The sequence below is a fragment of the Eleutherodactylus coqui genome, chromosome 1, assembly GCF_035609145.1.
Source record: "Eleutherodactylus coqui strain aEleCoq1 chromosome 1, aEleCoq1.hap1, whole genome shotgun sequence".
NCBI classification, from domain to species: Eukaryota; Metazoa; Chordata; class Amphibia; order Anura; family Eleutherodactylidae; genus Eleutherodactylus; species Eleutherodactylus coqui.
Window position 1 is genome coordinate 187361966 of NC_089837.1, and position 26683 is coordinate 187388648.

Sequence of the window (26683 nt, forward strand, 5' to 3'; positions counted from 1 at the left end):
TGCGACGTTCTGCCATGCTGGAGGTGCCCGATAAGGTCCCAATTGTAGAGCCTAAAGCGGAACTTCCCTCCCTGGGGCATGATGGAGAGCTTCTGCGCTCTGAGAGTGGGGGACAAGGAGAAGTCCACTTACCCGATTCACATTGCAGGGGTCCGCTGCTCACCCAAGATTTTTTTCTGGATGGACAAGACCTGAGGCCTGCTCTTCCACCTCACTTCTGGAGTTGTGGGCAGAAAAAAGTCTGTTAGCTTCCTAGGGACCTATTTCTGCAGCTCTTTTCCAGGTCATCTTAAGAGAGTAAGGATGCAGCAATGGATCCCAAAAGAGCTCACAAAACTGCAGCCATCTGCATCCACATACAGCCACACCCTCCCGTAAATGCAGGAATTTGACAAGAACCCAAGGGTGGGTCTTCATGTTGCCTGTGGGTTTCCTAATTTGCAAGTCTTCCCTGGCATTTGTACTTAGGCGGACCAGTCGGGGTGAGAAAAGCACAACTCAGAAAAGTGTTTGCAGTTTGAAGATGTAATTGAGGGACTGTTTATTTATAATGATACTAAATCAAGATTAACATTTTACATCTTATTGAATATAGCCAATCACATAATTAATCAGAATGTGTGCTTACTTGAAAAATCACAATAAAACAGTAGATGGTGACAAAAACATCTTAAAACATATACAATCAAATGTACTTTCCTGTATGCATCAGCAGATTCAATGTTTGCATCTGACTAACAGTCACAAGGCACATCTTTGCAATCCCTTTAGTCCGCCAGGTTCTATGATCGCTTCCTTCAAAGAAACAAGTGCACAATATGCCACAGCAAAGACAGTAAGTAACATTGTGCAACCCTCTTATATAAGAATCCGAGTGACTATAACATGGACCGAATTGTGATGGCCAAACAACAGAGTAAGAGCATTTTCAAAATAGCATGACTTGTGGAGTGTTTGTGGAATGCAGTGGTTAGTACCTACCAAAAGTGGTCACAACGAGGACAACTGGTGAACTCTGTCATGGGCATCCAGATCTCATTCATGAGTGTGGTAAACAAAAGCTTGCTCACAGAAAAGCTAATATAACACAAATTGATGAACATTTAAAGGCGTTTCCTGAGTTTTACTAAAGCTCTACAGCGGGCAGGCAATTGTTAAAAATAGCTAATTATGTCGTTTAAGAAATTTAAAATCAGGTAGATAAATAATGGCTTTGACCATACCTTTTCTTAAAGAAAATAGACAACAACACTTTCTTGTTTCAATAAGAGTCTGAGCTGCATCATGCTCTCTCAATGTATTATATATCCAAAAATGAAATTGAGACAGCTGATATATCACAAACAAAGCAATAAAGAAGATTTTGATAATACTTTGGCGTAAATGTAATTTTCTTATTTATAGTAATTTTCTCATATATAGCGAAAAAATAATAAACTTGGCATATTATAACATCATTACTGAATGTTATGCATTGATTACAGTTTTAGTTTGGACATACGCCTACTCCTGCCAATACCCATAGGCTTTAGAGATGATAAGTAGAGATGAGCAAGCGTACTCGTCCGAGCTTGATACTCGTTCGAGTATTAGGGTACTCGAGATGCTCGTTACTTGAGACGAGCACCACGCGGTGTTCAAATCACTTTCATTTTCTTCCCAGAAAATTTTGCGCCGTTTTCTGGCCAATAGTAACACAGGGAAGGCATTACAACTTCCTCCTGTGAAGTTCCAGCCCTATCCCACCCCACTGCAGTGAATGGCTGGGGAGATCAGGTGACACCCGAGTATCTAAACTGGGGCCGGCCGCGGCTCGCCACAGATGCACGCTGAGAGACATTAGGGAAAGTGCCGTCTTGCTGTAGCTGCTATAGGGAGAGTGTTAGGCTGTTATATTCGTCTTCAAGAACCCCAACGGTCCTTCTTAGGGCCACATATGACCGTGTGCAGTACTGTTGAGGCTGGTTTTAGCAGTGTTGCACTTTTTTTTTTTTTTTTTGTATATCGGGCGTGCAGACCATAGCGTCCTCAGTCTGCAGTCATTTTACTGAGTATAGGGGCAGTACTGGTGAGGCAGGGACAGTGGTACAGGGAAAGAGGTATACTGGCTATATAGGCAGTGGGCTTTTTCAAAAAAATTGGGAAAAAAAATCTTTGGGCTGCCTGTGACCGTCTTCAGTTTACTGCGTGTCTGCTGGGGGTAGTAGTCGCTCACTTATTACCCAGCTAGGTGTTACTACAGCCTTGCACATAATTTTTTCTGGCTGCACTGTGCTTTCAATAACCACAGTCATCCTCCAACAGGGAAATCCATATACAGGCTATATAGGCAGTGTGCTTTTTCCCAAAAATTGGAAAAAAAATACAATATTTGGGCTGCCTGTGACCGTCTTCAGTTTACTGCGTGTCTGCTGGGGGTACTAGTAGTCGCTCATTATTACCCAGCTAAGCGTTACAGCAGGCTTGCACATAATTGTTTCCTGGCTCTGCTGTGTCCGCTACATGATCGCCGTCATCCCGCCAGAGGGAAACAGTATACATATATACGCTGCATACGTTATCTGTCTGGTTTCTCACCTCAACATTTAAAAAAATTGAAGCAAAATACTTAAGGCCTACCACTGGCCTTTGGCCACTTGACTGGTTCTTCGCTGTGAATTCCAGTAGCTCAGTCATACGCACCTAGGTCTCACTACAGGCTTGCGCATAATTGTTTCCTGGCTCTGCTGTGTCCGTTACATGATCGCCGTCATCCCGCCAGAGGGAAACAGTATACATATACACGCTGCATACGGTGTCTGTCTGGTTTTTCATCTCACCATTTTAAACAATTGAAGCAAAATACTTAAGGCCTACCACTGGCCTTTGGCCACTTGACTGGTTCTTCGCTGTGAATTCCAGTAGCTCAGTCATACGCACCTAGGTCTCACTACAGGCTTGCGCATAATTGTTTCCTGGCTCTGTTGTGCGCTCCGTAAGCTAAGTCAGCCTCCAACCACAGGCCAATAAGCGGCACATTTAATTACAGCGTTCTGTTTCTGCTCTACTCGTAATACACCATGCTGAGGGGTAGGGGTAGGCCTAGAGGACGTGCTCCCCCTATACTGCTGCTAGTAATATGTTACTGGGGCCTGTCCAGACTGCTACTACTACTGAAATGGAACTAATACTGTGCTCCCCCTATACTGCTGCTAGTGATATGTTACTGGGCCCTGTCTTGACTGCTACTACTACTGAAATGGAACTAATACTGTGCTCCACCTATACTGCTGCTAGTGATATGTTACTGGGGCCTGTCCCTAATGCTACCGCTGAAATGTTACTAATTCTGGGCTCTGCCTATACCGCTACTAATGCTATGTCACTGGGGTATGGAAACGGAGGCTTCCCAAAGACATGATGGCGGCGAGGCCATTTCCCACCAACGCGGTTACTGTTAAGGTGCATATAACCACGGACACATGGAGAAGACACGTAGTGCCTCAAAAACACCCCCCCCCCCTCCTCCTCCAACAATGAAAACATTCTTGGCAAATACCTTTGCATTGGTCCGTCTGGTGGCAGTCGAAGAATTTCACCTTTAACGACACAACAAGAGAGCCCCCCCACCATCCCCCCGCCACGGCCCACTTAATCCTGGCCACATTCCGAAAACCAACTAAATAAAACCACGCTACTAGGTCCGCAGTCGCGACCACATTCCCACCAACGCGGTTACTGTTAAGGTACATATTACCAGTCTGACTGGGGCATGCACTGTGGGCCGAAGCCCACCTGTATTGTATCTGACGTTAGCTCTGCTGAGCAGGGCAATGCAATGGGATTTATTTATGTAACGCCGGTGGCTTCCTGGGACCTACCCATGCTGTCAGTCCACACGCATTTGTACCTGCCTGTGTCTACTTATAAAGAACCCCAGTCTGACTGGGGCATGCAGTGTGGGCTGAAGCCCACCTGTATTTAATCTTATGTTAGCTCTACTATCCGGGGCACTGTATTGGGACAAACTACAGGAGCAATACAGCGCTAATGAGGCATGCACAGCTACGCTAGCATTGGAGTCTGCTGTAGGCACGCGATTGCTGAGGGTTTGTGCAGAGGCCTATGTCCTGGGAGCAGTGATAGTCTGCTTCCAGCCTAGGATTGCTGAATCTGTGGGCCGAGGTCTATGCCGTGGGCGCAGTGCAAGTCTGCCATGTTTAGCCGCTCAGATCAATTTTTGCTTCATGTCTTGGGTTTCCTAGGACCCACCTATGCTGTTGGTGCAAACTTAGTTCCCATTGCGGTGTTTGACCTGTCAGGCACAAAGGCACTGACTGACTTGGGTAGGGGGCAGAGCGCAGATGGCTTTCCCCTTGCAGTGTGGATTGAGCTATGCGACACCTTGACAGAATGAATACTGTGTGGCACATGGATTCCCCATTGCTATGCCCACGTTTGCAGCTCCTGACGGAGGTGGCACAGGATTGGAGTTCTCATTGCTTCTGTACAGCATTGTGGGCTATCACCCCGCCCCTTTTAAAGAGGGTCGCTGCCTGGCCCTGCCAACCCTCTGCAGTGTGTGCCTCCGGTTCCTCCTCATGGCAGACGCACTTATAAATAGACATGAGGGTGGTGTGGCTATGAGGCAGCGTGTGGCATGAGGGCAGCTGAAGGCTGCGCAGGGACACTTTGGTGTGCGCTGTGGACACTGGGTCGTGCGGGGGGTTGGGCAGCATGTAACCCAGGAGAAGTGGCAGCGGAGTGTCACGCAGGCAGTGATTGTGCTTTGTGGAAGGTAGTGTGGTGCTTAGCTAAGGTATGCCTTGCTAATGAGGGTTTTTCAGAAGTAAAAATTGTTGGGGGGGGGCCACTCTTGCCGCTATTGTGGCTTAATAGTGGGACCTGGGAACTTGAGATGCAGTCCAACATGTAGCCCTTTGCCTGCCCTATCCGTTTCTGTGTCACTCCCATCACTTTCTTGAATTTCCCAGATTTTCACAAATGAAAACCTTAGCGAGCATCGGCGATATACAAAAATGCTCGAGTCGCCCATTGACTTCAATGGGGTTCATTACTCAAAACGAACCCTCGAGCATCGCGGGAAGTTCGACTCGAGTAACGAGCACCCGAGCATTTTGGTGCTCGCTCATCTCTAATGATAAGCAAAAGAAAAAGAATATACCCAACATTGGTCACCATGACCTTAGTTCATGAAGTCCTCAGTATTCTTAAAGGCTACCTAATTTCTCTATCAATGTCATACTTACTACTCCTTTCCCCTACCAATCTAGTGCCACCACATCAGTCCTTACTGCCAGCTGGTTGCAGCTGTGTTCTTCTGTATATAGACATGATCACTGTCACTAATCACTGGTCACAGTGGGCTTGAACCATATACCTGGGAGGCCAGTGCTTGGCTGCGGCCATCACATGTGTGCACAGAACATGACCACTATAGCCAAAGTAAACTAAAATCAGTCATGAGAACATAAGAAGTGGTGCTGGATTTCAGGAGGAAAAAGGGGTGGTATTATTTAGTTTATTTTTAACCGCTGCCTGCCTGTACAGTTTTACTATAACTCGGAATATGGGACTGCTTAGCCACAGACCAGTCAACATGCCAACACTGACCCCTGTCAACCATCAACAGGGCCTTAAGTGGGAGAATTGAGTAATAAAACAATAAAACAATACTTTGTGCTATAGTATTATGTGATGTAGTACATTTGTCATTTAAACAGTCATCATACCAACATGTTCCTCCTGTAGAAACATCTATGTGTAGCACTGTGAAAGTAAACCATCCGAAACGTGGGACATCAACAATAGAATAAAAGAAAGCATTCCACTGGGACATGATTGGCTGGCTCTCACCCATGCCTGACAGTTACCTCTGCTGTATATGTGCCAATATTTCTTTAAAATTCGAAAAATTCCTGCAAAAAACGTAAAAAGACTTCTAAAGTATTTTTAAATAACATTTAAAAGAGTGATACTTACATAAAGCAATCAGATATGGTAAATAGAGATGAGCGAGCACCAAAATGCTCGAGTGCTCGTTACTCGAGTCGAACTTTCAGTGATGCTCGAAAGTTCGTTTCGAGTAACGAACCCCATTGAAGTCAATGGGCGACTCGAGCATTTTTGTATATGACTGGTGCTCCGCTAAGGTTCTCATTTGTGAAAATCTTAGCAAATCACCAAAGTCATGTAAAAAACACAGAAATGGATAGGGCAGGCGAGGAGCAACATGCAGGACTGCATTTCGGGCTCCGAGGTCTCAATATTAAGCCACAATAGTGGCAAGAGTGAGACCCCCCCCCCGCACTGTCAGCATAACGATCATTCTCCTCTGCCACAGCTGTGACAGCTGTGGCAGAGCAGAACGATGTTAGCCCTTTGAATTCAATGGAGCCGGCAATACAGCCGGCTCCATTGAAAGCAATGGGCTGCCGGCGAGCGCGGGATGAATTTTCGGGAAGGGCTTAAAAATATAAGCCCTTTCCTGAAAATCATCCTAAAATGTGTAAAAAGTAAAAAAAAAATATACTCACCTTGTCCCGGCAGAACGATGTTAGCCCATTGAATTCAATAGAGTCGGCAATACAGCCGGCTCTATTGAAAGCAATGGGCTGCCGGCGATCGCACAATGAATTTTCGGGAAGGGCTTAAATATATAAGCCTTTCCCTGCAATTCATCCAGAAATGTGTAAAAATAAAAAAAATATATATACTCACCTGGTCCTGGCAGACGGAGTTCAGCTGCGGCCAGCTGGAAGTTCTCCTGAACTGCTCTCTGTAGTATTCAGCAGCCGGGGATTTAAAATCCCCGCCTGCTGAATGAGCTGCCTCTGATTGGTCACAGCCTGACCAATCAGAGGCAGCTCTCACTCACACCCATTCATGAATTCATGAATGGGTGAGTGAGTGCTGCCTCTGATTGGCTCAGCGCAGCTCTCAGCTGAATGATAGCTGAGCTGAGCCAATCAGTGGCAGCACTCACTCACCCATTCATGAATGGGTGTGAGTGAGAGCTGCCTCTGATTGGTCAGGCTGTGACCAATCAGAGGCAGCTCATTCAGCAGGCGGGGATTTTAAATCCCCGGCTGCTGAATACTACAGAGAGCAGTTCAGGGGAACTGCCGCCGGCCGCGCTGAACTCTGTCTGCCGGGACAAGGTGAGTATATATATATTTTTTATTTTTACACATTTCTGGATGAATTGCAGGGAAGGGCTTATATATTTAAGCCCTTCCCGAAAATTCATTGTGCGATCGCCGGCAGCCCATTGCTTTCAATGGAGCCGGCTGTATTGCCGGCTCCATTGAATTCAATGGTCAGTGCTCGTTTAATCGAGACGAGCACCGCGTGGTGCGCGTCTCGAGTAACGAGCATCTCAAGCACCCTAATACTCGAACGAGCATCAAGCTCGGACGAGTATGTTCGCTCATCTCTAATGGTAAATGTTATTTATTAACTTTATTTGTGGTGGGACTATTAGTCTTCAGCTACTTTCACACAGGTGTGAGCGTGATATCGGGCTGAGAAACCTGGCCCAATATTGCGCTTGTCGAGTGTGTTTTACCCACAGATGCAAGGTGTTTTTCAGGGAAATTGTGATCCTTCGGCGCTTGTTTCATGCGCATTGAAGAATTGGCAAGTGTTTCCAATTTAGTTTGATGGGAAACATCACATCGCACTCGCATGTACATCACACACCATGCAATGTGCAATGTGTTCCATTGAAAACAATGGGCGATGCCTTCAGAGAGACGTAAAAAAATAGGACACGCATGATGTCTTACCTCAGAACTTTGCTGTGAGCAAAAACATTGCTCATGTGTATGATTCCATTCAAAAGAATGTACTTCATATTAGTGCGAGTTTTATGCTTTTTGCAACACACAAAACTCATGCAAGATTCACGCTCTTTTGAATGTAGTCTTACAGGGATTATTCTGACTGCCATATGGAGTTGGGAAGGATTTTTTTTTCCTCCAAATGAGCTCAATTGGCTTGATGTTTTTTTACCTTCCTCTAGACCAACGGGGTGGGAGAGCGGGGAGGTACTGAAACAGGCTAAACTAGATGGATATTATCTTCATTCAGCCTAACATACTATGTTACTATGTACTACTAGGTAAGCAGGATATACACATGGATATTCCTTTAAAAAGGCCCGTGGTCCACATGAAAAACTCATGGTGTGTCCTATTCCTGTCTGTTTCATGGATGCAAAATAGGATATGCATGTCAAAGTGATGTGCCCATGAACAGTTACTGCTCATGTGCCACTAGCCTAAGTGAGCATATAAAGTGTCATAAAATGTTTTCTTTTATAATACTGATTGGTTTAACAGAAAGTATCATACAATTCTTCCATAATAGTGCCATAAGGTGCACAAATATTAATGCCATAGACTACTCACTTAACTGAGGCATACAGCCCCCTTAAAATACTGCAATATAATCCTGATGTAATAATACTATATAGTTCCCTAATTTTATCATATTACAATGCCCGCAAAATATTGTTAAAGAGATCCCTATATGTAATATCCACATAAAAGTGTGACTTGTGCAAGTAATTGTGACATACAGCGCTGCTATAATACTGCCATATAGTATGCACCTAATAAATAATTGCAGTTGCCACACCTTACAATTATACACTGGACAATAATTTGTAATACATCCCTAAAATTATAGTAACAGAAAGGATGAAAAGTGTACTACTATAAAGTACCCACAAAATACTCCTATACAGAACAAAATTAATTTTGACACCATTAGGCCCAATGTCCACAAGCAAATTTGAATTGCGGAACCCTCGCAGATGATCCACAATTCAAGCTGCCCATAGGGAGATGTGGATATCCACAGCTTAGTTAAAGGATGCGGGTTTGTTTTGCGAACCTTCTGGTCCGGAAAAACAAAATGCAGCATACTCCATTTTGCTGTGGTTCCCGCACGGACGTCTTCCATTGAAGTCAAATTTCCTGCTTTCCCACTGAAAACAGGACATTTAAAAAAAAAAAATCTCTACAGCATATGACAAGTAAGTACTGTCCTCAGCCACGGGCAGGGTTAGATTCCTCTGCAGGCTCCCGCATCCGGAATTCAACTCGCCTGAGGACATTAGGCTTTAGTCTGAAAGCACTAAACATCATAACAACTGACTTTATTAAATTCTCGTCTAGGTCAGGCATCATTTGGAAGCTATTTTGCAGCTGTGCCATTGGAGTCTTTACTGCTTAAGGCTGCATTCAGACAACCGTATATCGGCTGGGTTTTCACGTCAACCGATATACGGCGTCTCTCTCTGCAGGGGGAGGAGGCTGGAAGAGCCGGGAGCAGTGCTCTGAGCTCCCTCCCCCTCTCTGCCTCCTCTCCACCCCCCTGCACTATTTTCAATGAGGAGAGGCGGGACGGGGGTGGAGCTAATTCCCAGAACTTAGATCCGCCCCAGTCCCGCCTCCTCTTATTGCAAATAGTGTAGAGGGGCGGAGAGAGGGTGGAGAGGAGGCAGAGAGGGGGCGGGACCTCAGAGCACTGCTCCCGGCTCTTCCAGCCTCCTCCCCCTGCGGAGAGAGAAGCCGTATATCGGCCGGCGTGAATACCCGGCCAATATACGGTCGTCTGAATGCGCCCTGAGTCTCACTGAACTTTCTACGTACAGCTTTATGGTTAAATTACACTCTGGGGCAAATACTGTAAATACAGTAAGGGTATATTCACACAAGCGGAAATTTTCACAGTAGAAAATTATTTTGCATTTCTACACCCAAAACAAAATCTACACTATTGTTGCAAATTTTGACTTAAAATCAGCTGTGGATGTGCAGCTGATTTTGGCAGATGCAGCACTCTGCTACCTCACAGTTCATCATGCTATCACCACAGCCATTTACCCGGTACCCGGTGGTCTTGAGTGAGCGCAGTGTCAGGTGATGCAGAAGTGGCATCTGTAGTATCTCCACCCGTGTGAACATACCCCAAGGTCGCTTTCACATGGGCAACAAAATTGCACGATTTTGTCGAAATGCGACAGTGCTACACATCGCATGTATGTTGCGAAGTTACAAAATCACGGCATGCTCAATATTGCCCAGATTTGCCATGTTTTGTAGCCCATGTGAAAGAGGTCTAAAGACGCTTTCGGGCATGGCAAAAAATTCTGACACAGCAAAACCCACAAGTCTTACATGAAAATTTTGTTGTAGATTTCCCTCAGAATTGTTTAGGATGAACTATGCAGCGATTCTGCACCAAAATCCACAGTAAGGCCTCAGTCACACGGGCGCATCGGCACCCACACACCGGCGCCGATGCACCCGTGTGACTGACACCAGCAGACAGACGTACCTGCAGACGGCCGTCTCTCTGCAGCGGTAGAGGAAAGAACATGTGACCGACTTCATTGCCAGTCATGTGTTCTTTCCTCCGGCGCTGCAGAGAGACGGCCGTCTTTAGGTACGGCTGTCTCCTTCCTGCAGTCACACGGGCGCATTGGCACCGGTGTACGGGTGCCGATGCGCCCGTGTAAATAATGCCTAAGACATGCAGATTTTCGTGCAAATTTGGCCATGGCTTAATTACCCTCCACATGTGAAAACAGCCTTATTTTTCTTTATTTTAACATTCATGATTCCTGATAGGTGCAGGGTTATGCAGTTCCAAGTAGATTACATTAGTATGTCACAAGAATAATTCAGATGTAATCCCTGGGAAAATTAAATAAAATAAATAGGTTTATGAGAAATACAGATTTTACTGAAAACGTGCTAAAAGCAAAAAAAACAAAAAAAAACTTACAATAATCATATATGAATGTTTTCTGGATAGGGAAATCATGCTTTTTCTAATCACCTAATACACCACGGAACATGAATGAGTTATGTTCCCTTTAATTGCTGTCAGTAGATAGAAAGAAAAAAACATAACAATATTGAAGTGTGTTATTCTTGGACACCTTATCATTATCACTTGCCAGTTGGTATATTACGTATTTGTTTGACAGCTGCATTCTGATGTGTTTTGGAGATGCAGTTAGGCTTCAAGCTTCTAGGATGAGTCAGAACACAGCCTTGAAGTAGGAAGCCTCAATGCAGCCCCAATGATGACCCAAGAGCTGATTGCTTTTTCTCAGATAAATATACACTGTAACAAAAACACAAAAAATATACACATTTAATATAAAAATTACAGTACTATTCAAAAAGACATACTCCAATTTTGATGGAAAAAAATAATAATGCTGCAGTCGTCCAACAAACAGACCCCTTCATAACTTAATGGGACCCATTGTGTGACGGAACCATCAGAGTAGTTTCTGTTTAGAATGGAAACAACTATGTAAATGTAAACAGAGCTTTAAATGGATTGGCTGCTTTATAAGAAATAAACCTATATGACCTATTGAAATGGGCTTTAGCGGTAGTCATTTTCCAATTAAATTAAATGTGAATGAACCATAACTGCATGCAATTTGTATAGACACATATTTAGGCACAAGCCCTGCAATTTCAGCAGAAATGCACAAACAGCACAACATTTTTGCCATACTTTTTTCAATATCATATGTATTTTGGTCAGTATTATTCACAAACATTTGTAAGCCAAAAACAGGAGTAGGTCCGAAATAGAAAAATGTTACAAATTATCTATTGCACTTTTTCTTTCTTTATCTTCTACTCCTGGTTCTGTTTTATATCAATGGAAAATGCTGAACACAATACTGCAGCGTAATAGTAGCTCAAAAATTACTGCCAGCAGCCATAATAACTAATGTACTGATACAAAGATACACAAGACTAGTTATGCATACCACATCGCTCATGGCTGCTGGCAGTAATTTTGAATGTATTTGTCCTCTTTCTGTGATTTCTTTGTAATGTTGGTGTAATGACTTGCAAGAAAATGAGGACCCTTCGGGCTTATTCCCACAAGTGTATATTGGCCAGCGTTTTCATGGCCGGCCGATATACGCTTCCATCTAAGCAGTCCCCCCTTCCCTCCCACTCACTGTCTCTCTGCCTCTCTCCTCCAGTATGGTGTTTGCAACGGGAGTGGGTGGGATGGGGGTGGAGCTAAGCTACGCTCTGTCTTGCCCACTCCCATTGCTGGCTATGGACAAGGGGAGGGGGTGGGAGGTTAGCCCACCCCCGTCCCACCCACTTCCATTCCATTGCAAACCACTCGGAGGGGAGGAGAGAGGCAGAGAGCAGGTGAGGGAGAAAGACTGCTCAGATGAAAGCATATATTGGCCGGCAGTGAAAACGCCGGCTGATATACGCTCGTGGGAATAAGCCCTTCATGTGAGTATTTTCACCAAAATATTAACTAATACCTCATGTTTATTGGTATTTACCATTATTTTTGCAGCATGCTTTAAATACTGGAGGAGCCCAGAATGTCAGTACCAGTGTGATTCACTTTTGAGGTGCGGTGTAGTCCACTGGGCTTAACTGTATGTGGCAACATAAAGAGGTTGTAAGCCTGCATGGTGCACTACACATATCGGTGGGGCCAACACCCTTTGTATGCCATATCTATGCAAGTACAATACTAAGCAGTCACCCTCACCAATATGTGGTAGGTAAGTGAGTAGTTGTTCATCACTACATTGCACTTGTGCAATGCTCCTCCATATAGCAATCAGCCTGTCTGCATGTTGAATTATGTGGTGTATATGCCTACCATTGTGTATATTTGTATCTGTATATTAGTAATTATGGTCACTAAGAGTGATCAGTGTAGTAGTAGCTTTAAAGTAGATTAAATATTTTTGCTATTATCTAAGCCTTGCACATTTCTTAAAGATGTTTCATTAGAAAAAACCCAACACCTGTGCACCAAGAAAACAAATACTTTATCTCCTCATTTCCCTTTTGTGATTTCAACAGTTGAAAAAAGGCTGAAGTGATTTATTAATCAAGATTTTGCTATCAAATCATAAACCCAAATTTACAAGAAGGTATCAGTAACACATGAAAAGTATTAGCTTGATTGTTAAATTCACCTGAAAGTACTCCAATTAAGCTGTTGCCCATATTTTTCTATTTTGGTTAATACTTAATATTCATGTTTTTATGTTTCTCCTGCTACTTTAATTATATAACTATTTAAAATTAGATATCTTATGCTAATTTAAAAGATTTTGTATAGTATGTTAAAGGGGTTTTTAAGCAGTAAAACAACTTTTTAAAGCAATTGGGAGTGGTATGAAACAATAAAAGAAGTTAGACTTATCTTACAGACAATCTCTCAAATCGATTTTAACTCCGCTGGCCCTTCACAATCCAGTACCATCTACACCCAGTTGCTCACCAGTCTATGTACTTTCCTGTAGATGATTACATTCCATCTGACCATGTGACTGCTACAGTCATTCACTAGCCAATGGCATTAGCCAAAAATGCCTGTAAAAAAGTACACATGAAGGTCTTCCCTTTCTGCTCCTTTTTTGTGCACCTATTGACTTGAATTGGTAAGTGATGTCCGAGAATTCAGGGCAGAATAGGACATGCTGCAACTTTTTTTTTTTTTTTTACGCAGATCATCAGTCCATGTAAAAAAGTAAAAATCTATATCTCCAATGACTGATTGCACAACTTTATAAATATATTTACTATTGAAATTAAAAATCTTGGACTAATTATGTTATAGCTTTTAGTCCAGAAATGCATTATCACCTTAGTGACTAGCCTATATTGAGCCTACATAACCAACAATTTTTTTCAAATGACCTAAAAGTAGGTGACTCACTGAATCCAGGAATGTAAGTGTTATACTTACCTCCTCCGTTGTTCCCCCGGTGTCAGCACTGGAATTGGCCACTCAATGCATTGAGTGGTGCTGCTAAGTGGTCCACCCATTCTAATTCTATAATGGATAGACTACTTAGCAGCACCACTCAATGCGCTGGCTTCCAGCTTTGACACTGGGTTAATTACAGTGAGTGTAAGTATAACACTTACATTCCCGGACTCAGCGGGTCTCCTTCTTTTAGCCTTATAAGCTTAGCTTATGAGGCTAAATGTGGGTAGCAGAGTCTCTTTAATGACACTGCTTTAAGGGAAGTGTCCACCATCATTTTTATTTTTTATATTTTTGCAGGTGGGGGGGATGGGGTTGGAAAATACCAAATTAATATAGTTTTGTATGTTTTACAACTTAAATGACCTGCTAACTTTATTTTGTGGATCAGTACAATTATGGCAAAGCTAAATGACAAAGCTGTATAAGGGCCTTATAAGGGACTTCTAGCTTTCATCTTGCAATAGATACATATGACTTTTTGATCACTTTTTATTCTGTTAGTTTTTTTGTGAGGCATATGAAAAAAAATCACAATTCTGGTAGATTTTTTAGGTTTTTTCAACAGCTTTCACCATGCAGAATAAATACCATGATAGAGTCATAGAATGGTAGGGTTGGAAAAGACCTCCAGGGTCATCGGGTCCAACACCCTGCTCAGTGCAGGATTCACTAAATCATCCCAGACAGATATTTGTTCAGCGTTGGTTGGAACACTTCCATTGAAGGAGAACTCACCACCTCCCGTGGATAGTTGTTAGGGTCATCACAAATGCAACAATAACTATTATCTGTAGTTTTTTCTGTTTATTATTTTTTTCTCCTTTAAAAAGCGCTTTATAGTTAAAAAATGTGGATTTTTAAAAATGTTTTTGAAATTTTTTTCAAACAATGTTAATCCCATTAGGGTATTTGTACATGCAATATGTTTTTTAGTACACTGCACTACTTATAGCCTAATAGCCTAATAAGCTTCAGCATATGGTAGACCTGACAGCCATTATTGGACCTCTAGCTGCCATAGTAGATGCATTCCTGGAGGGGCAAATGGGTGACAGTGGAAGCCCCCTCTCTCTGAAATTGCTTAGATGCCGCATCTGCTGTTGACCATACAATGCAGAGGTGTAACTAAAGGCTCAGGGGCCTGGGTGTAAAAGTTACACTGAGGCCGCCCCTCCCACCTGTACCTATATCCATACCTAAACCACAAACAACTGCAAAACGAATTTACATACATGATCCAGCTCATTGGCATACGCTTTCCAAACATTACTCATTTCCTGGACTGCATGAACGTTTATTTGAAGCCCTTAGGCTGTGTTCATGTTTTTGTTGCATTTTTGAACCACAATTATAACACATATTACTGTACACAGGATGTATAACGTATACCAGCAGTACATATATAATTATATACAGGAGATACCCAGGGTATACCAGCATACTCTATATCACTATATAAAGGAGATGTATAACTTATACCAGCTGTACATATATAATTATATACAGGATATGTATAAGTTATACCAGCTGTACATATATAATCATATACAGGAAATATCCAGGATATACCAGCATGCTTCATATTAATATATAAATGAGATGTTTAACTTATACCAGCTGTACATATATAATTATATACAGGAGATACCCAGGTTATACCAGTATGCTCCATATCACTATATAAAGGAGACGTATGAATGTTCACTTAGACTAAGTAAATCTAAAGTAAATTTCCCATAGAGACGAATGGGATAGCATGCTCACACAGCATGCCCACATTTCTTGGGGGCACAGTGCTGGAAAGAGAGGACCTAGTGAGTATAAAATGCAAGGAAAATATTTTTTATGAAGATCTCTTTCAAGAACATTCTTTTTTTGAAAAAAAACAAACAAACTGATAATCGTATAGCAGTACAAAAGAGAAAAATTAAAAGCACTTAGATACACAATTGCCAAGAGGCAATTACCTATCCAGAGTATGAAGGGGATATTGCCATCTAAGATTTTATGACATACATGGTAGCTGGAGGTGGCCACTGCTTACAGAAACAGCCATGCTGTTACCATAGCCTCAATAGAAATCAATGGGTGTTAAAGAAACAGCGTAGTGCAGCAAGCTGTGCTGTTTCCACAGCTACCGAGTTGTGGAAACAGCATAGTAAAGCCTCCTCAGCTCTTTCTGTAAGTCCTGACTACCCCCAGCCACCATCGCATCTAGCTGGGCAGGAACTGGTATGAGTGAGAACTGAAGATAGTGTGGATCCCTAAGGTGGGATCCGAATCTAGCAGACTTTCATGGCAAATCCTGTGGATATGCATGAGAGTCTTAGATGGGAATACTCCCTTAAAATTCCAGTAAATTGACTGTGTAGTGAATGGTTAGGGAAAGATTGAAAAATGAATGTCATAGATATATAGTAAATAGAGCTCAGAGCTGTGCCTACCTGTAACAGAGTATAATGAAGTGACATCTATCATATAGTTGCAAGTGCTAAAAAAACAATTGGGAAAGGAATATGTCCAAAACAGAAATTTATAAAATATTAAAACATATAACCTATAGAAACCCTGGCACAATCTATACATAAATCTAAAAGTATCAAAGTATCTGTGCTAATTATCACCACATTATACTAATATTTGAAAAATGATGAATCTGTACCCTCTAGCTAGATAATATGCAGCATGCTTATCAGAGGACATCATCATTTCCTCCACTACACTTCCACTAGTGACTAAATTGTGATTAACACACTATACTACCTCAGTAAAAATGGGAATTAAGTTGGGATGCCCGTTTTGGCATTAAGTGTGTTGGCTACTATAAAAGGAAATTAAAAACTGTGGTGTGATCTGTATATGGTATCTTGTCTATCCCAATATTGATGGGACAAAGTGCTTAACACGCAAACATGGATAATCCAAACCTTTTGATAAAAGAGAATGAGTTTCTTTCCAAATAAGAGCAAAATAGTGGAGAATACCAAAATATACTCCCAACCTCATGCTTACATCAACAGATGCTATAGAAACATTATGGCATATCAAGAAGAATCAGTATGGGGTGAAGTGTCACTATGCCAACGTTTCCTTCTACACTTAAAATGTACTGAACAGTAGGAGTGTTTGTGTGCCACCATGAAGCATGCATCCAAGTGGATTGGTCATATAAAGAGCCTAATATCTTGTATTTATCCATACACATTAGAGATTTGAATTGGGATTTGTCAGAAACAGCTTGGCAAGTTTTTGACACTTCCTTCTACCTGTATATAGCATTGAAATAATATACAAGTGATTCGGCAGGATACAATATTTTCAACATACAATTATCTTTCTCAGAATAGTGCAACTTGAAACCAGATTCAACATACAATATTGCAGACAGTCTGGATCTGGGGCACATGCACACTTTGTTGGAAAATCCTGCTAATCAGAATGGATATTTCATGGTAAAACACCTGTATTACTGCAGTGCCTGCTCTAACTGGCTGTCTAGTAGTGTCTCTCTATAGTGCAGTATGCTACTACATGTTCTATGGTGCTTTTTACTTGTGCAGGATGAGCTGCTCCTTTGTCTGGAGGTGAGAGCTTATCCATATTAAGGATACACTATGGTACAGTACCCTGGAGAGGCTTGTGTTCCCAAAAAAGAAAGTGATTTGCTGCTCCCTGCAGCTATTTCTGACCGCTATACTTTATGTAAGTACTTGCTTTATCTGAATTATTTATCTGGTTCAATTTCTTTAGTCAAGATTTTGTATTACTTTTAGTTGACCAAGTATCTGGAAATCAAGGAGAAATTTGTGAAACTGGTTTGTTTAAGTCACCTCAGGATTGTCAGAAAAGCGAATATTGTTGTGGTGGGACTAAATTTCTAGGTGCTTTTATAAAGTATATTATATAGATTTAGCCAAAAGTGCTGCCAGTTGCTTATCTCTATCAATTGTAATGTCAACCAGGTTATTATGGTCTTTGGCTAGTTTGGCCATCTTGTTTTCTAGGTGGGAGGTACAGTTGCCAAAGTCAAAAGCATCTTTTTTGCTGATGCACTAGCACCAACTGGATATCTGATTGAAGCAACTCCCCTAGTAAGGCCTTTGGAGTAACATTAGGGATTATTCTGTGTGAAGCCACAGAACACACATCAAGAGAATGGGAGATATAATTTTCATAAAGTCTGGTGTGCTGTTAAAACATGCAGTGAAAATGCTGCCTCATGGACAGATGCCCTCAAGAATGGGAGGACAGGAAACAGGAAATAAGCAGGAGCCTGTGAGTCCATATCTGAGCTATCTGACCAGAATTTGGATCTCAGGAAGATGGCTCAACAATGATGTGCCATTACAGCTTGGAGAGAAAGACTAGCTTTCCTACTGCCTGTTGTAATGTGTTGAGGTCATGCTAGGAATAGCACAGGGAAATACTCCACAAGTCGGGCAATGTTAGCCTTCCTGCTGGTCATACTTGTTGTCTAGTGTTTGGTGAGTGTTTCTCCACATAGTTGAAGTGACAGTATTGGCTATGTGCAGCAGTGATCTTCATTCTACTATGTGATGAAGATTTGGTTTTTAAAACCTTCCATGCTAAGGAATATTGGTATTGCAGGTAATGCATGAAAAACAATTTATTGCAGTATAATGAGAGTGTGATTGTAGTGAATATAATGAATTTTCTATCAAAACTATACAATACAGATAAAAATTCAGTAATGGGTGTTGTGTTAACATTTTCTCAGATTATAATAAACATATTTTATGCTTCCACTTTAATTATTAGCTTTGTATTCTCATAAAAAGTCTAAAAATGCGCCGGTTCCCCTTCTTAACTGTATTTATATGGTACTTGGAAACCTTATTATTTGCACTACTTGGAGGAGGATTTGTAGTACTAGACATGCCTGCTGAGATAAGGACATGTTTAGTTCAAGCACAGTCATTGAGCATTTTCAGGCAAAACATTACTTGAGTTCTTTTTGGAAAGATGTAGAGGGACAATAGTTCAAGAAAAAATAGATTATGGAGATCTTTATAAAAGGTTAAAAACAGTAGTACAATTACAATAGTCTGTCAAAAACTACAGTCCATAATAACAGCTTTAAAGAATGCTTTAATAGTATGACCTTCGTGTTCAAGTAGGAATATCAAAAATGAATCCAAAAAAAGAGTGTACCTAAATAAAAGTGTCATACACTACCTAAACAACGTGTAAGGATGCTGATGTAAGTAAACAGTTTTGCTATAAGTACTTCTAAGGAGGCATTGTGATAGTAGAATGACAAGGTTATTTGCCTCTTTTGAGCACGCTATTAGTCAGCTCTGAGCTTTATCACAGCGACAAAATTGCTGCGATAAAACACTTGTGTGAATAAAGCCTAAGGATCACAGTTATTCTACAAAATGAACCGATGCCTGAGAATGTTCGTTAATCTGTATGGTACTGATACACACAGTATCACTGAAAAATGAGTATAAAATTCTTCAAAATATTTTATTATCAAATGTAACTTATAAAGACATGTGAAAATAAAAAAAAATGCCACTAATTTTCATTCGGTGACCAGGCGAAAATGCATAATTTCTCAAACTTACTTTAGGTTTAAATGCACAAACATGTCAATGAAACCTTTAGGTTATTATATTTTAGAATCTAAGATTTTTTTAGAGCACTGACATGTAGCTAAAGCAAAACTAGCTTATCTGGTTCACTGGGTACTGATGCAATTTATCACACTTAGTGAAGCATTTATTAGGCGCCATGCTGTAGCTGGTACTTTATGGATTATTGTTGCTGCTGACATTATGTGGGAGGCATTAGTTGCTTGCACTGTTACAGAAGCATTATAGCTGCTACTGTAAAGGTCGATTATTAAGTTATTTCTTTGGTGGCTGTCAACAAATAGGGGCATTTCTGTCTGCCACTATGTAAGAAACATTATTTGGTGGTTGGAACGGATAGGGGGCATTATGAATGGCACTGTGCTAGGACTATAGCGCACAATGGTTTTCTGCTAGTAATAGCTTAACATAATTGTTATAGTTGGAGAGCTACATAACTATTTAAGGCATGCTTAGAATTGTCAATAACGATTAGGTTGCATCAAAAACATAATTATGCAAAGTTATTTAAATCCGACAAGTACTTTACCGCACAATCTAGCTCAAGTATTTCATTGTCTTTGTGTGGTCTGATCCCGTAACAAATAATTAACTACAATATCCCTTATTTTTCCTTTTCCTAATTGCAAAATGGTTAATAAAACATTTTTGGTAATTCATTCAGAACATTATCATTTGGATGGTTAAGAGAAGAGGCATTCTTTTATTACTGCGGCCTTTTCACAGACTGAAAACTAAAATATATTGTCTCTTTTTACAATCCTCATTTTAAGATGATTTATTAATTATAAAACAATGCAAACTAACTGTAAACATTGGAGGTCTTACAGTTGTAAGCACCGAAAAAATAGTTTTTAATGTATTAAACAGTTATTCAATTATGATTGGGGTTTTAAAAATATTACTGCTGTATATTACACATAGAATATTTCTTAGGTTTCAAATATTTTTAAAGGCCATTAAACCAAAAATCTTGCAAATCATCTTACAATAAGCAATTATTAATAACATTGAAACATATTCATGCAAACGTTCCTCCACCTTGACAGCAGTCGAGATATTTCATCTACTAGAAGAAGCATTTCAGCTATAGAAAGTTAAAAGTTTTATATCACTCATAAAACGGATATAGAAAAAATATCACAATTTACTAGTGAAATGTGACTATATAGGGGTATGTAATATTTCAAGAACAAGTTTTAAACTAGAAATTATTGTATTTTACTTTCAGGAGTATAGAAAATATATATCCAGTCACTCAATTTTTTTTTTATTTTAGCCATGATATACCGCCACAATGGATTTGAAACAAAGTGATCAATTTATAACCGAACTGTAGACTTTCAGCTTTAAAGGAGTTGTCAAAGTTTTATCTAAGCAGATTCCCCATATGTAAAAATAGTGAGCAAGCTGATACTCACCTATTCTGGCCTCTACTGCCTCCAGCGCCACCCCTACTGGTCTCCTATATTATGTTTTGCTTACATGCTGCAGCAGCCTGTGTACGGGATATCATAAGGTGCTGCAGCCAATAACAGTGCTCACTGGTACGCACATGAAGCTGCTGTAAAGCAGATCTTTAAATGCTGTTAAATGTACCTCAGGAAAGTTGGCAGCCTCCATAGCAATGTGCAGGCAACAGAATAAAAAATTCTACAACCACAAAATAAAAACACATAGGAAAAATATAATTGCTTTTTCTTTGTAATTAATAAAAAAATATAGACCATGGATTGGATCCATGAGGGGAGCTGAGAGTACTCACACCCATCCTCAACAATGTCCCGTGGCATTCTAGTCCTCCAGGACCTTAAACGGGTGTCTGTGCGCCAGATGTCATCGGAGGGGAGATGACATTAAGTACCTAATGCCCGTGGATATATCCGTGGACCACACCCCGGCTTCTGTGCATGTGCCGTCACTAAAATGGTGAACGCATGCACAAAAGCCGTGGATTGCCAGGGTAATTTAAAATCTCCCTGCTCCTGGCTACCAAACATAGCCAAGAGCCTGGATATTTCCATTGGATAACGGCAATCATGTAAAAGTAACAAAAAGTTAAAATTTCACCTCTCATTACAGATCCAATCCATGAGAGGAAGTGAAATTACTTTTATCATGTGCAGTAAAGAAAGGGGATCCCGGGACTCCAGCGCGAAGTCAGTAGGCATCGCGATGCGCCCGCAACTCTCGTGCATGCGCAGTAGATGGGAAGAAATGCCTGACAGGAGCTGGAGTCACACAGAGCTTGGAGTGAGCAGGAGGTATGCAATAGAAATTAACTGGATGTAGATTGCAGTGTAGCTTGGTGATTAAGACCTAGTGACACCTGACTGGTTTTAGCTGTGATTGGTGGTGTGTTTGTGCTGTTTTGGTATAAGTTGCTGTAAGTTTATTTGTATTGTACTTTTACAAAGACCCCAAGTGGATCAAAAAGTCACGCTAATGGAGGATTAAATTCATATCTGAATTTGTATGCCTGGTATGCTGTCACTCTCTTTATATATGGTGGACTTCAGATATTTGTAGACAGATATTGTTTTCTCTCAGCCTTCTTTTTTGCAAGCTATACACTCCCAGATTCTTTAACAGTTTCTCATAGGACATGATTTGCAAATCACTATCTGAACTCGCTCCAGTTTGTCTAGATCATTTTTAAAGTGGGGTGCCTAGAACTGGACATAGTATTCCAGACGAGGTCTGACTAATGAAGAGTAGATGGGGATAATTACCTCACGTGATCTCTATACTTCTCTTAATACATCCCAGAATTGTGTTTGCCTTTTTAGCTGCTGCATCACATTGTTGACTCATGTTCAGTCTATGATCTATTAGGATACCCAAGTCTTTTTTACATGTGCTGCATACCGGAATTCCTCCCTTTCTGTATGTGATTTTTTTTTTTCATTTTTCTTGCCCAGATGTAGGACTTTGCATTTCTCCTTGTTCAAGTTTTTCTAGATCTTTTTGAATACTCTCTTCCCTACTGTTAGCTATCCCCCCTAGCTTTCTGTCATTGGCAAATTTGATCAGTTTCCCATCAATTCCCTACTCCAGATCATTTATACAAATGGTGAACAACACTGGGCCTAGGAAAGAGTCTTGTGGAACCCCACGTAATGCATTCACTTGGATATGCAGCCATTTATGACCACTCTCAGTATGATCACTCAGCCAGTTGTGAATCCACCTAACAGTTGCCTTGTCAATCCCATATTTGGTCATTTTGTCAATAAGTATGGTATGAGATACTTTGTCAAAGGCTTTACTAAAGTCAAATATACCATTTCTACCGGATTTCCCTGATCAACCCAGTCGGTGATTCTGTCATAGAAGGAAATTAGATTTGTCTGGCATGACTTGTGTGTTACAAACCTATGCTGGCTCTAGTTAATTACTCCATTTTTATCTAAGTACTTGCATACATGCTGTTTAATAATTTGTTCAAAGATCTTTCCCGGTATAGAAGTCAGGCTCACAGGCCTGTAGTTTCCTGGATCTGCCTTCTTGCCTTTTTTGAAGATGAGGACAACATTTGCCATTCTTTAATCTTCTGGGACTTCTGTTCTACATGAATTTTCAAAGATTATGGCAAGTTGCTCAGGAATTACCTCCCCTGCTTCCTTTAGTATCCGAGGATGTAATTCATCTGGACTTTGAGACTTCAATTAATTTACGTTAGCTAAGTGTTCCCTCACTCTCTCTGCTTATAGATAGCCTGCATTCTTTTATTCCTCCAATAAATCATGGATTCCCACTAATAGTAATAACATAACATGTTAGTAGGCTAAAACTCACAGGCCTATTCAAATGTAAAATATTTTAAGAATGACTTAAGTAAATTTTTATAAATATATATATTACAGAAGATAGTAAACAAAATAAAAATCCACTTTACAAGGCATTAATTTGAAAAGGAAATAGAGCCAGTTAGCACATTCTCCAAATGATGGAACTAGTGAAGTGATAGCACAGTGTTTGTATTGAAACTGAAAGATATCCTTTAATTGGGGTATATTTTGCTTATGTGTATCTATGCAAGCATTGATTGACGTAATGGGAAATTAAAGCGCAGTAAATGGAAACAGATATATGAGCTTTCTGTATAATATAATTATTACTCTAGCAATATTGTCTATGTCTGGCATTATAGAATTAACATCTAAAGCTTCCAAATAAAAGAGCACTTAGGGAATAAATAGTCTAGATCAAAATAATCCAAAATTAATTTTCACTAACAATGCATAAGGAAGTCAGATAACTGCATGTCTGAAAGGTACAATTTGGAATCTGATCAAGATCACTTAAGATGTTTTGCGAACTGCACAACCACACAAAGATCCATTATTACTGAGTATTAGATTTGTTGCATTTGTTAATTTATATAGTGCTGGCAGTAAGGAGAATCTATCTTGGAAGTAAACACCACTTTATTTAGAAATCCGTTCTCCTGTTGCATTGGAGCCCTACCGTCCGCTACTAGTATGGTCTAAAAAAAAAAAGAAAGAAACTCACTCAGAGCACTACAGGAATTGTTCTTTGCCATCTCTATTATTCGAACATCACTGGATAGGCTGGACAAACATCTATATAAAGTGTGGGTGCTCTCCTTTAACAAATTCTTTCTGAGAAAGCAAAAGCTTAAAATATATAGAAAAACATGTAAAGTTGTCAATTTCAGATCCATGAGGTTTTGTGATTGTAGTAGCTTATTTCACTGCTGCATGTCGATTTCATGCATAGTATCAGACAGTGGTCTGAAAGCTTAAATCAAGTATATTCGCTTTTATCTTTTTTATCACTGCACATGTGGGTCATATAATCAATTAAGTCTAATAGGGTATTTGTGAGTTACACTCTTAAGAAATGGATTGTGCTGCTAAACAACTCCCTCCAAAGTAAGTGCCAAAGTGGGTTCTTGTCTATTGGACCTTTTGGACCCATTTTATGCTAAAATAGATTACTTATTAATTGTTTTCTATAATATTCTAATCTTATTAATTACAATGTTTAACTGTAGTAGTGTTTAACTGTAGATTACAATCTGCCTGTCTTGGCAGGTGACAGTTATCAACTCTCTATTATTGTTTTATGAATAATATTAAGGTGGGAGATAATAAACATCAAAGCTACAATGACTACCCACCATATCACATAAATTGAGTCGAAAAGCTAAACGACGGTATGGTCTATGGAAGCAGTATGGTCGTATGAGGGATATAGGAGGAAAAATAGAGCATAAAAATATATTTACTCAACTAAATTAATAAGTGTATAAGCTCGTCTTAAGGTGGCCACACACATGAGGGAATGGTTGCTGAAATGGCTGATTTTGGCCAATCATCCATTTTAAAAATGGAAACAATCGTTTGCGATGGTTGATATGTCTTCTTTCCTACTGGAAAATTGTGTCTGTCTATGTTCAGATTTGCAAAGTAGGGCATGTCCAGGCAAATTCAGCTGATCTTTTTTATCATAGTATTCAAGATACAGGGAGTCAGGTTTTTTTTAAACTGCTCCTTCATCACTCATTTTCATGCACAGTGTTACTGGTGGATCAATATCATAAATGTATGGCCAGCTTTAGCTAGCAGTACACATGAGATATTTATGTGTTGACCATTGAAGTATCCAGCTACATTTGGTGACATCTGCTAAGAATCTGATGTCTCTGCTGGTCATGTACCTAAACCTAAAATTAAATTAACAACAGATGATACTAAGGGTTTTCATATACGTTAGATGCATATAGTCTGACCCTGACAACCTTCTAATGTGCTTTGGGCCTCCTGACTCTCTGCCATGGCCTGTTGTTAGAGGAGATATGGATAGGACAGGTATCTGCCAGCGGCTTTCTTTCCTCTCTGCACTCAGAACACATACTATACATGCTCAGTTGAGCCTGCATTTGTATGGGGTTTCAGGCAACACAGCCATCAGCGAAATGTGCATTCTTCAGACAGCTGTCTAATGTGTACAGTCACCCTAAAACAATTTGGATCTGTCAATGATGTATAGATAAATATCTCATATCTATGACCAGCTTTATTTGAAAATCATAAAGAAGAGCGATGAGGGGTTGTCACTTCTTACTACACAAAAACTTTATAACTACTAGAAAGAATAATATAATTGCTGTTTCTGAGCAATTTTCCCCCTGAATACCATTACTATGAAGGCATGTGGCTTCTCTTTATTTTATATATTGTTACATTAATAGTAGAAACATTTAAATATTTATTCTGTTTATGTTTCTTCCATATTGCAGTTTCACAGTTCTAATGTTATGTTCATAGCTGTTTCTTATTTTTACATATTTTCATGTCTTTTACATTATTATTTTCCTATTTCAATTTCAATCGCACTGTGAGGTATATTGTGTTTTATATTGTTGTTCAGATGAGTGCTACATTTTTGAATTAGTTAGTTCCTTTTCAGAGAGTTGAATCTTCTAACTTTGATCAAAAAAATCCCACCTTTAATTCTTCATTAAAGAGAACCTTTTATTGGAATTTTGATATTCTTTTTATTTCAAAATTCAATAGATTCTCCCAGATTACTGTGGGTACTTTTTATAATAGGCATCATTAGGAATATTTTAAATAATACTGTATACCCCCGTAGAAAATTTGAGACTGCAGTGAATCCTCTTAGGAGGTGCTGGCCTAGCAAAATTTACAATGTACAGGATGCAATTGGACAAAAATGGCACCAATGGGTTAGTTGCAAGGCTGAAAAAACATCTAGATGATGCCCAAACCTTATTGGGATAATATTTTATGACTTCATAACCTAAAGGTGGAAATTTTGGAAAGCATCGGTCCAACTACATCTGGTGTAAAGTTAACACCACATTCCAAAATATTAGCATCAAACCAACAGTCAAGAATGGTGGTAGTGTGATGGTCTGGAACTGCTTTTCTTTTGTGGGACCTGGATGACTTGTCATAATTGATGGAATCATGAATTCTGCTCTCTATCTGAAAATCCTGAAGCAGAGTGTCCACTCATTACCTTGTAACCTAAAGTTCAAGCACAGTTGAATTATAAAGCAGGACAATTACGGTATCCAAAGCACACATCAAATCCACCTGTGAATGGCTGAAAAAAACACAGTTAAGGTTTTGGAGTGACTGTGTCAATGTGCTGACTTGGGTCTCATTGAGATGCTGTGGCAGAACCTTGAATGGACTGTTTATGTTCAAAAACCCTTAAATGTAGCCAAATTAAAACAATTCTGCAAAGAAGAGTGGGCAAAAAAA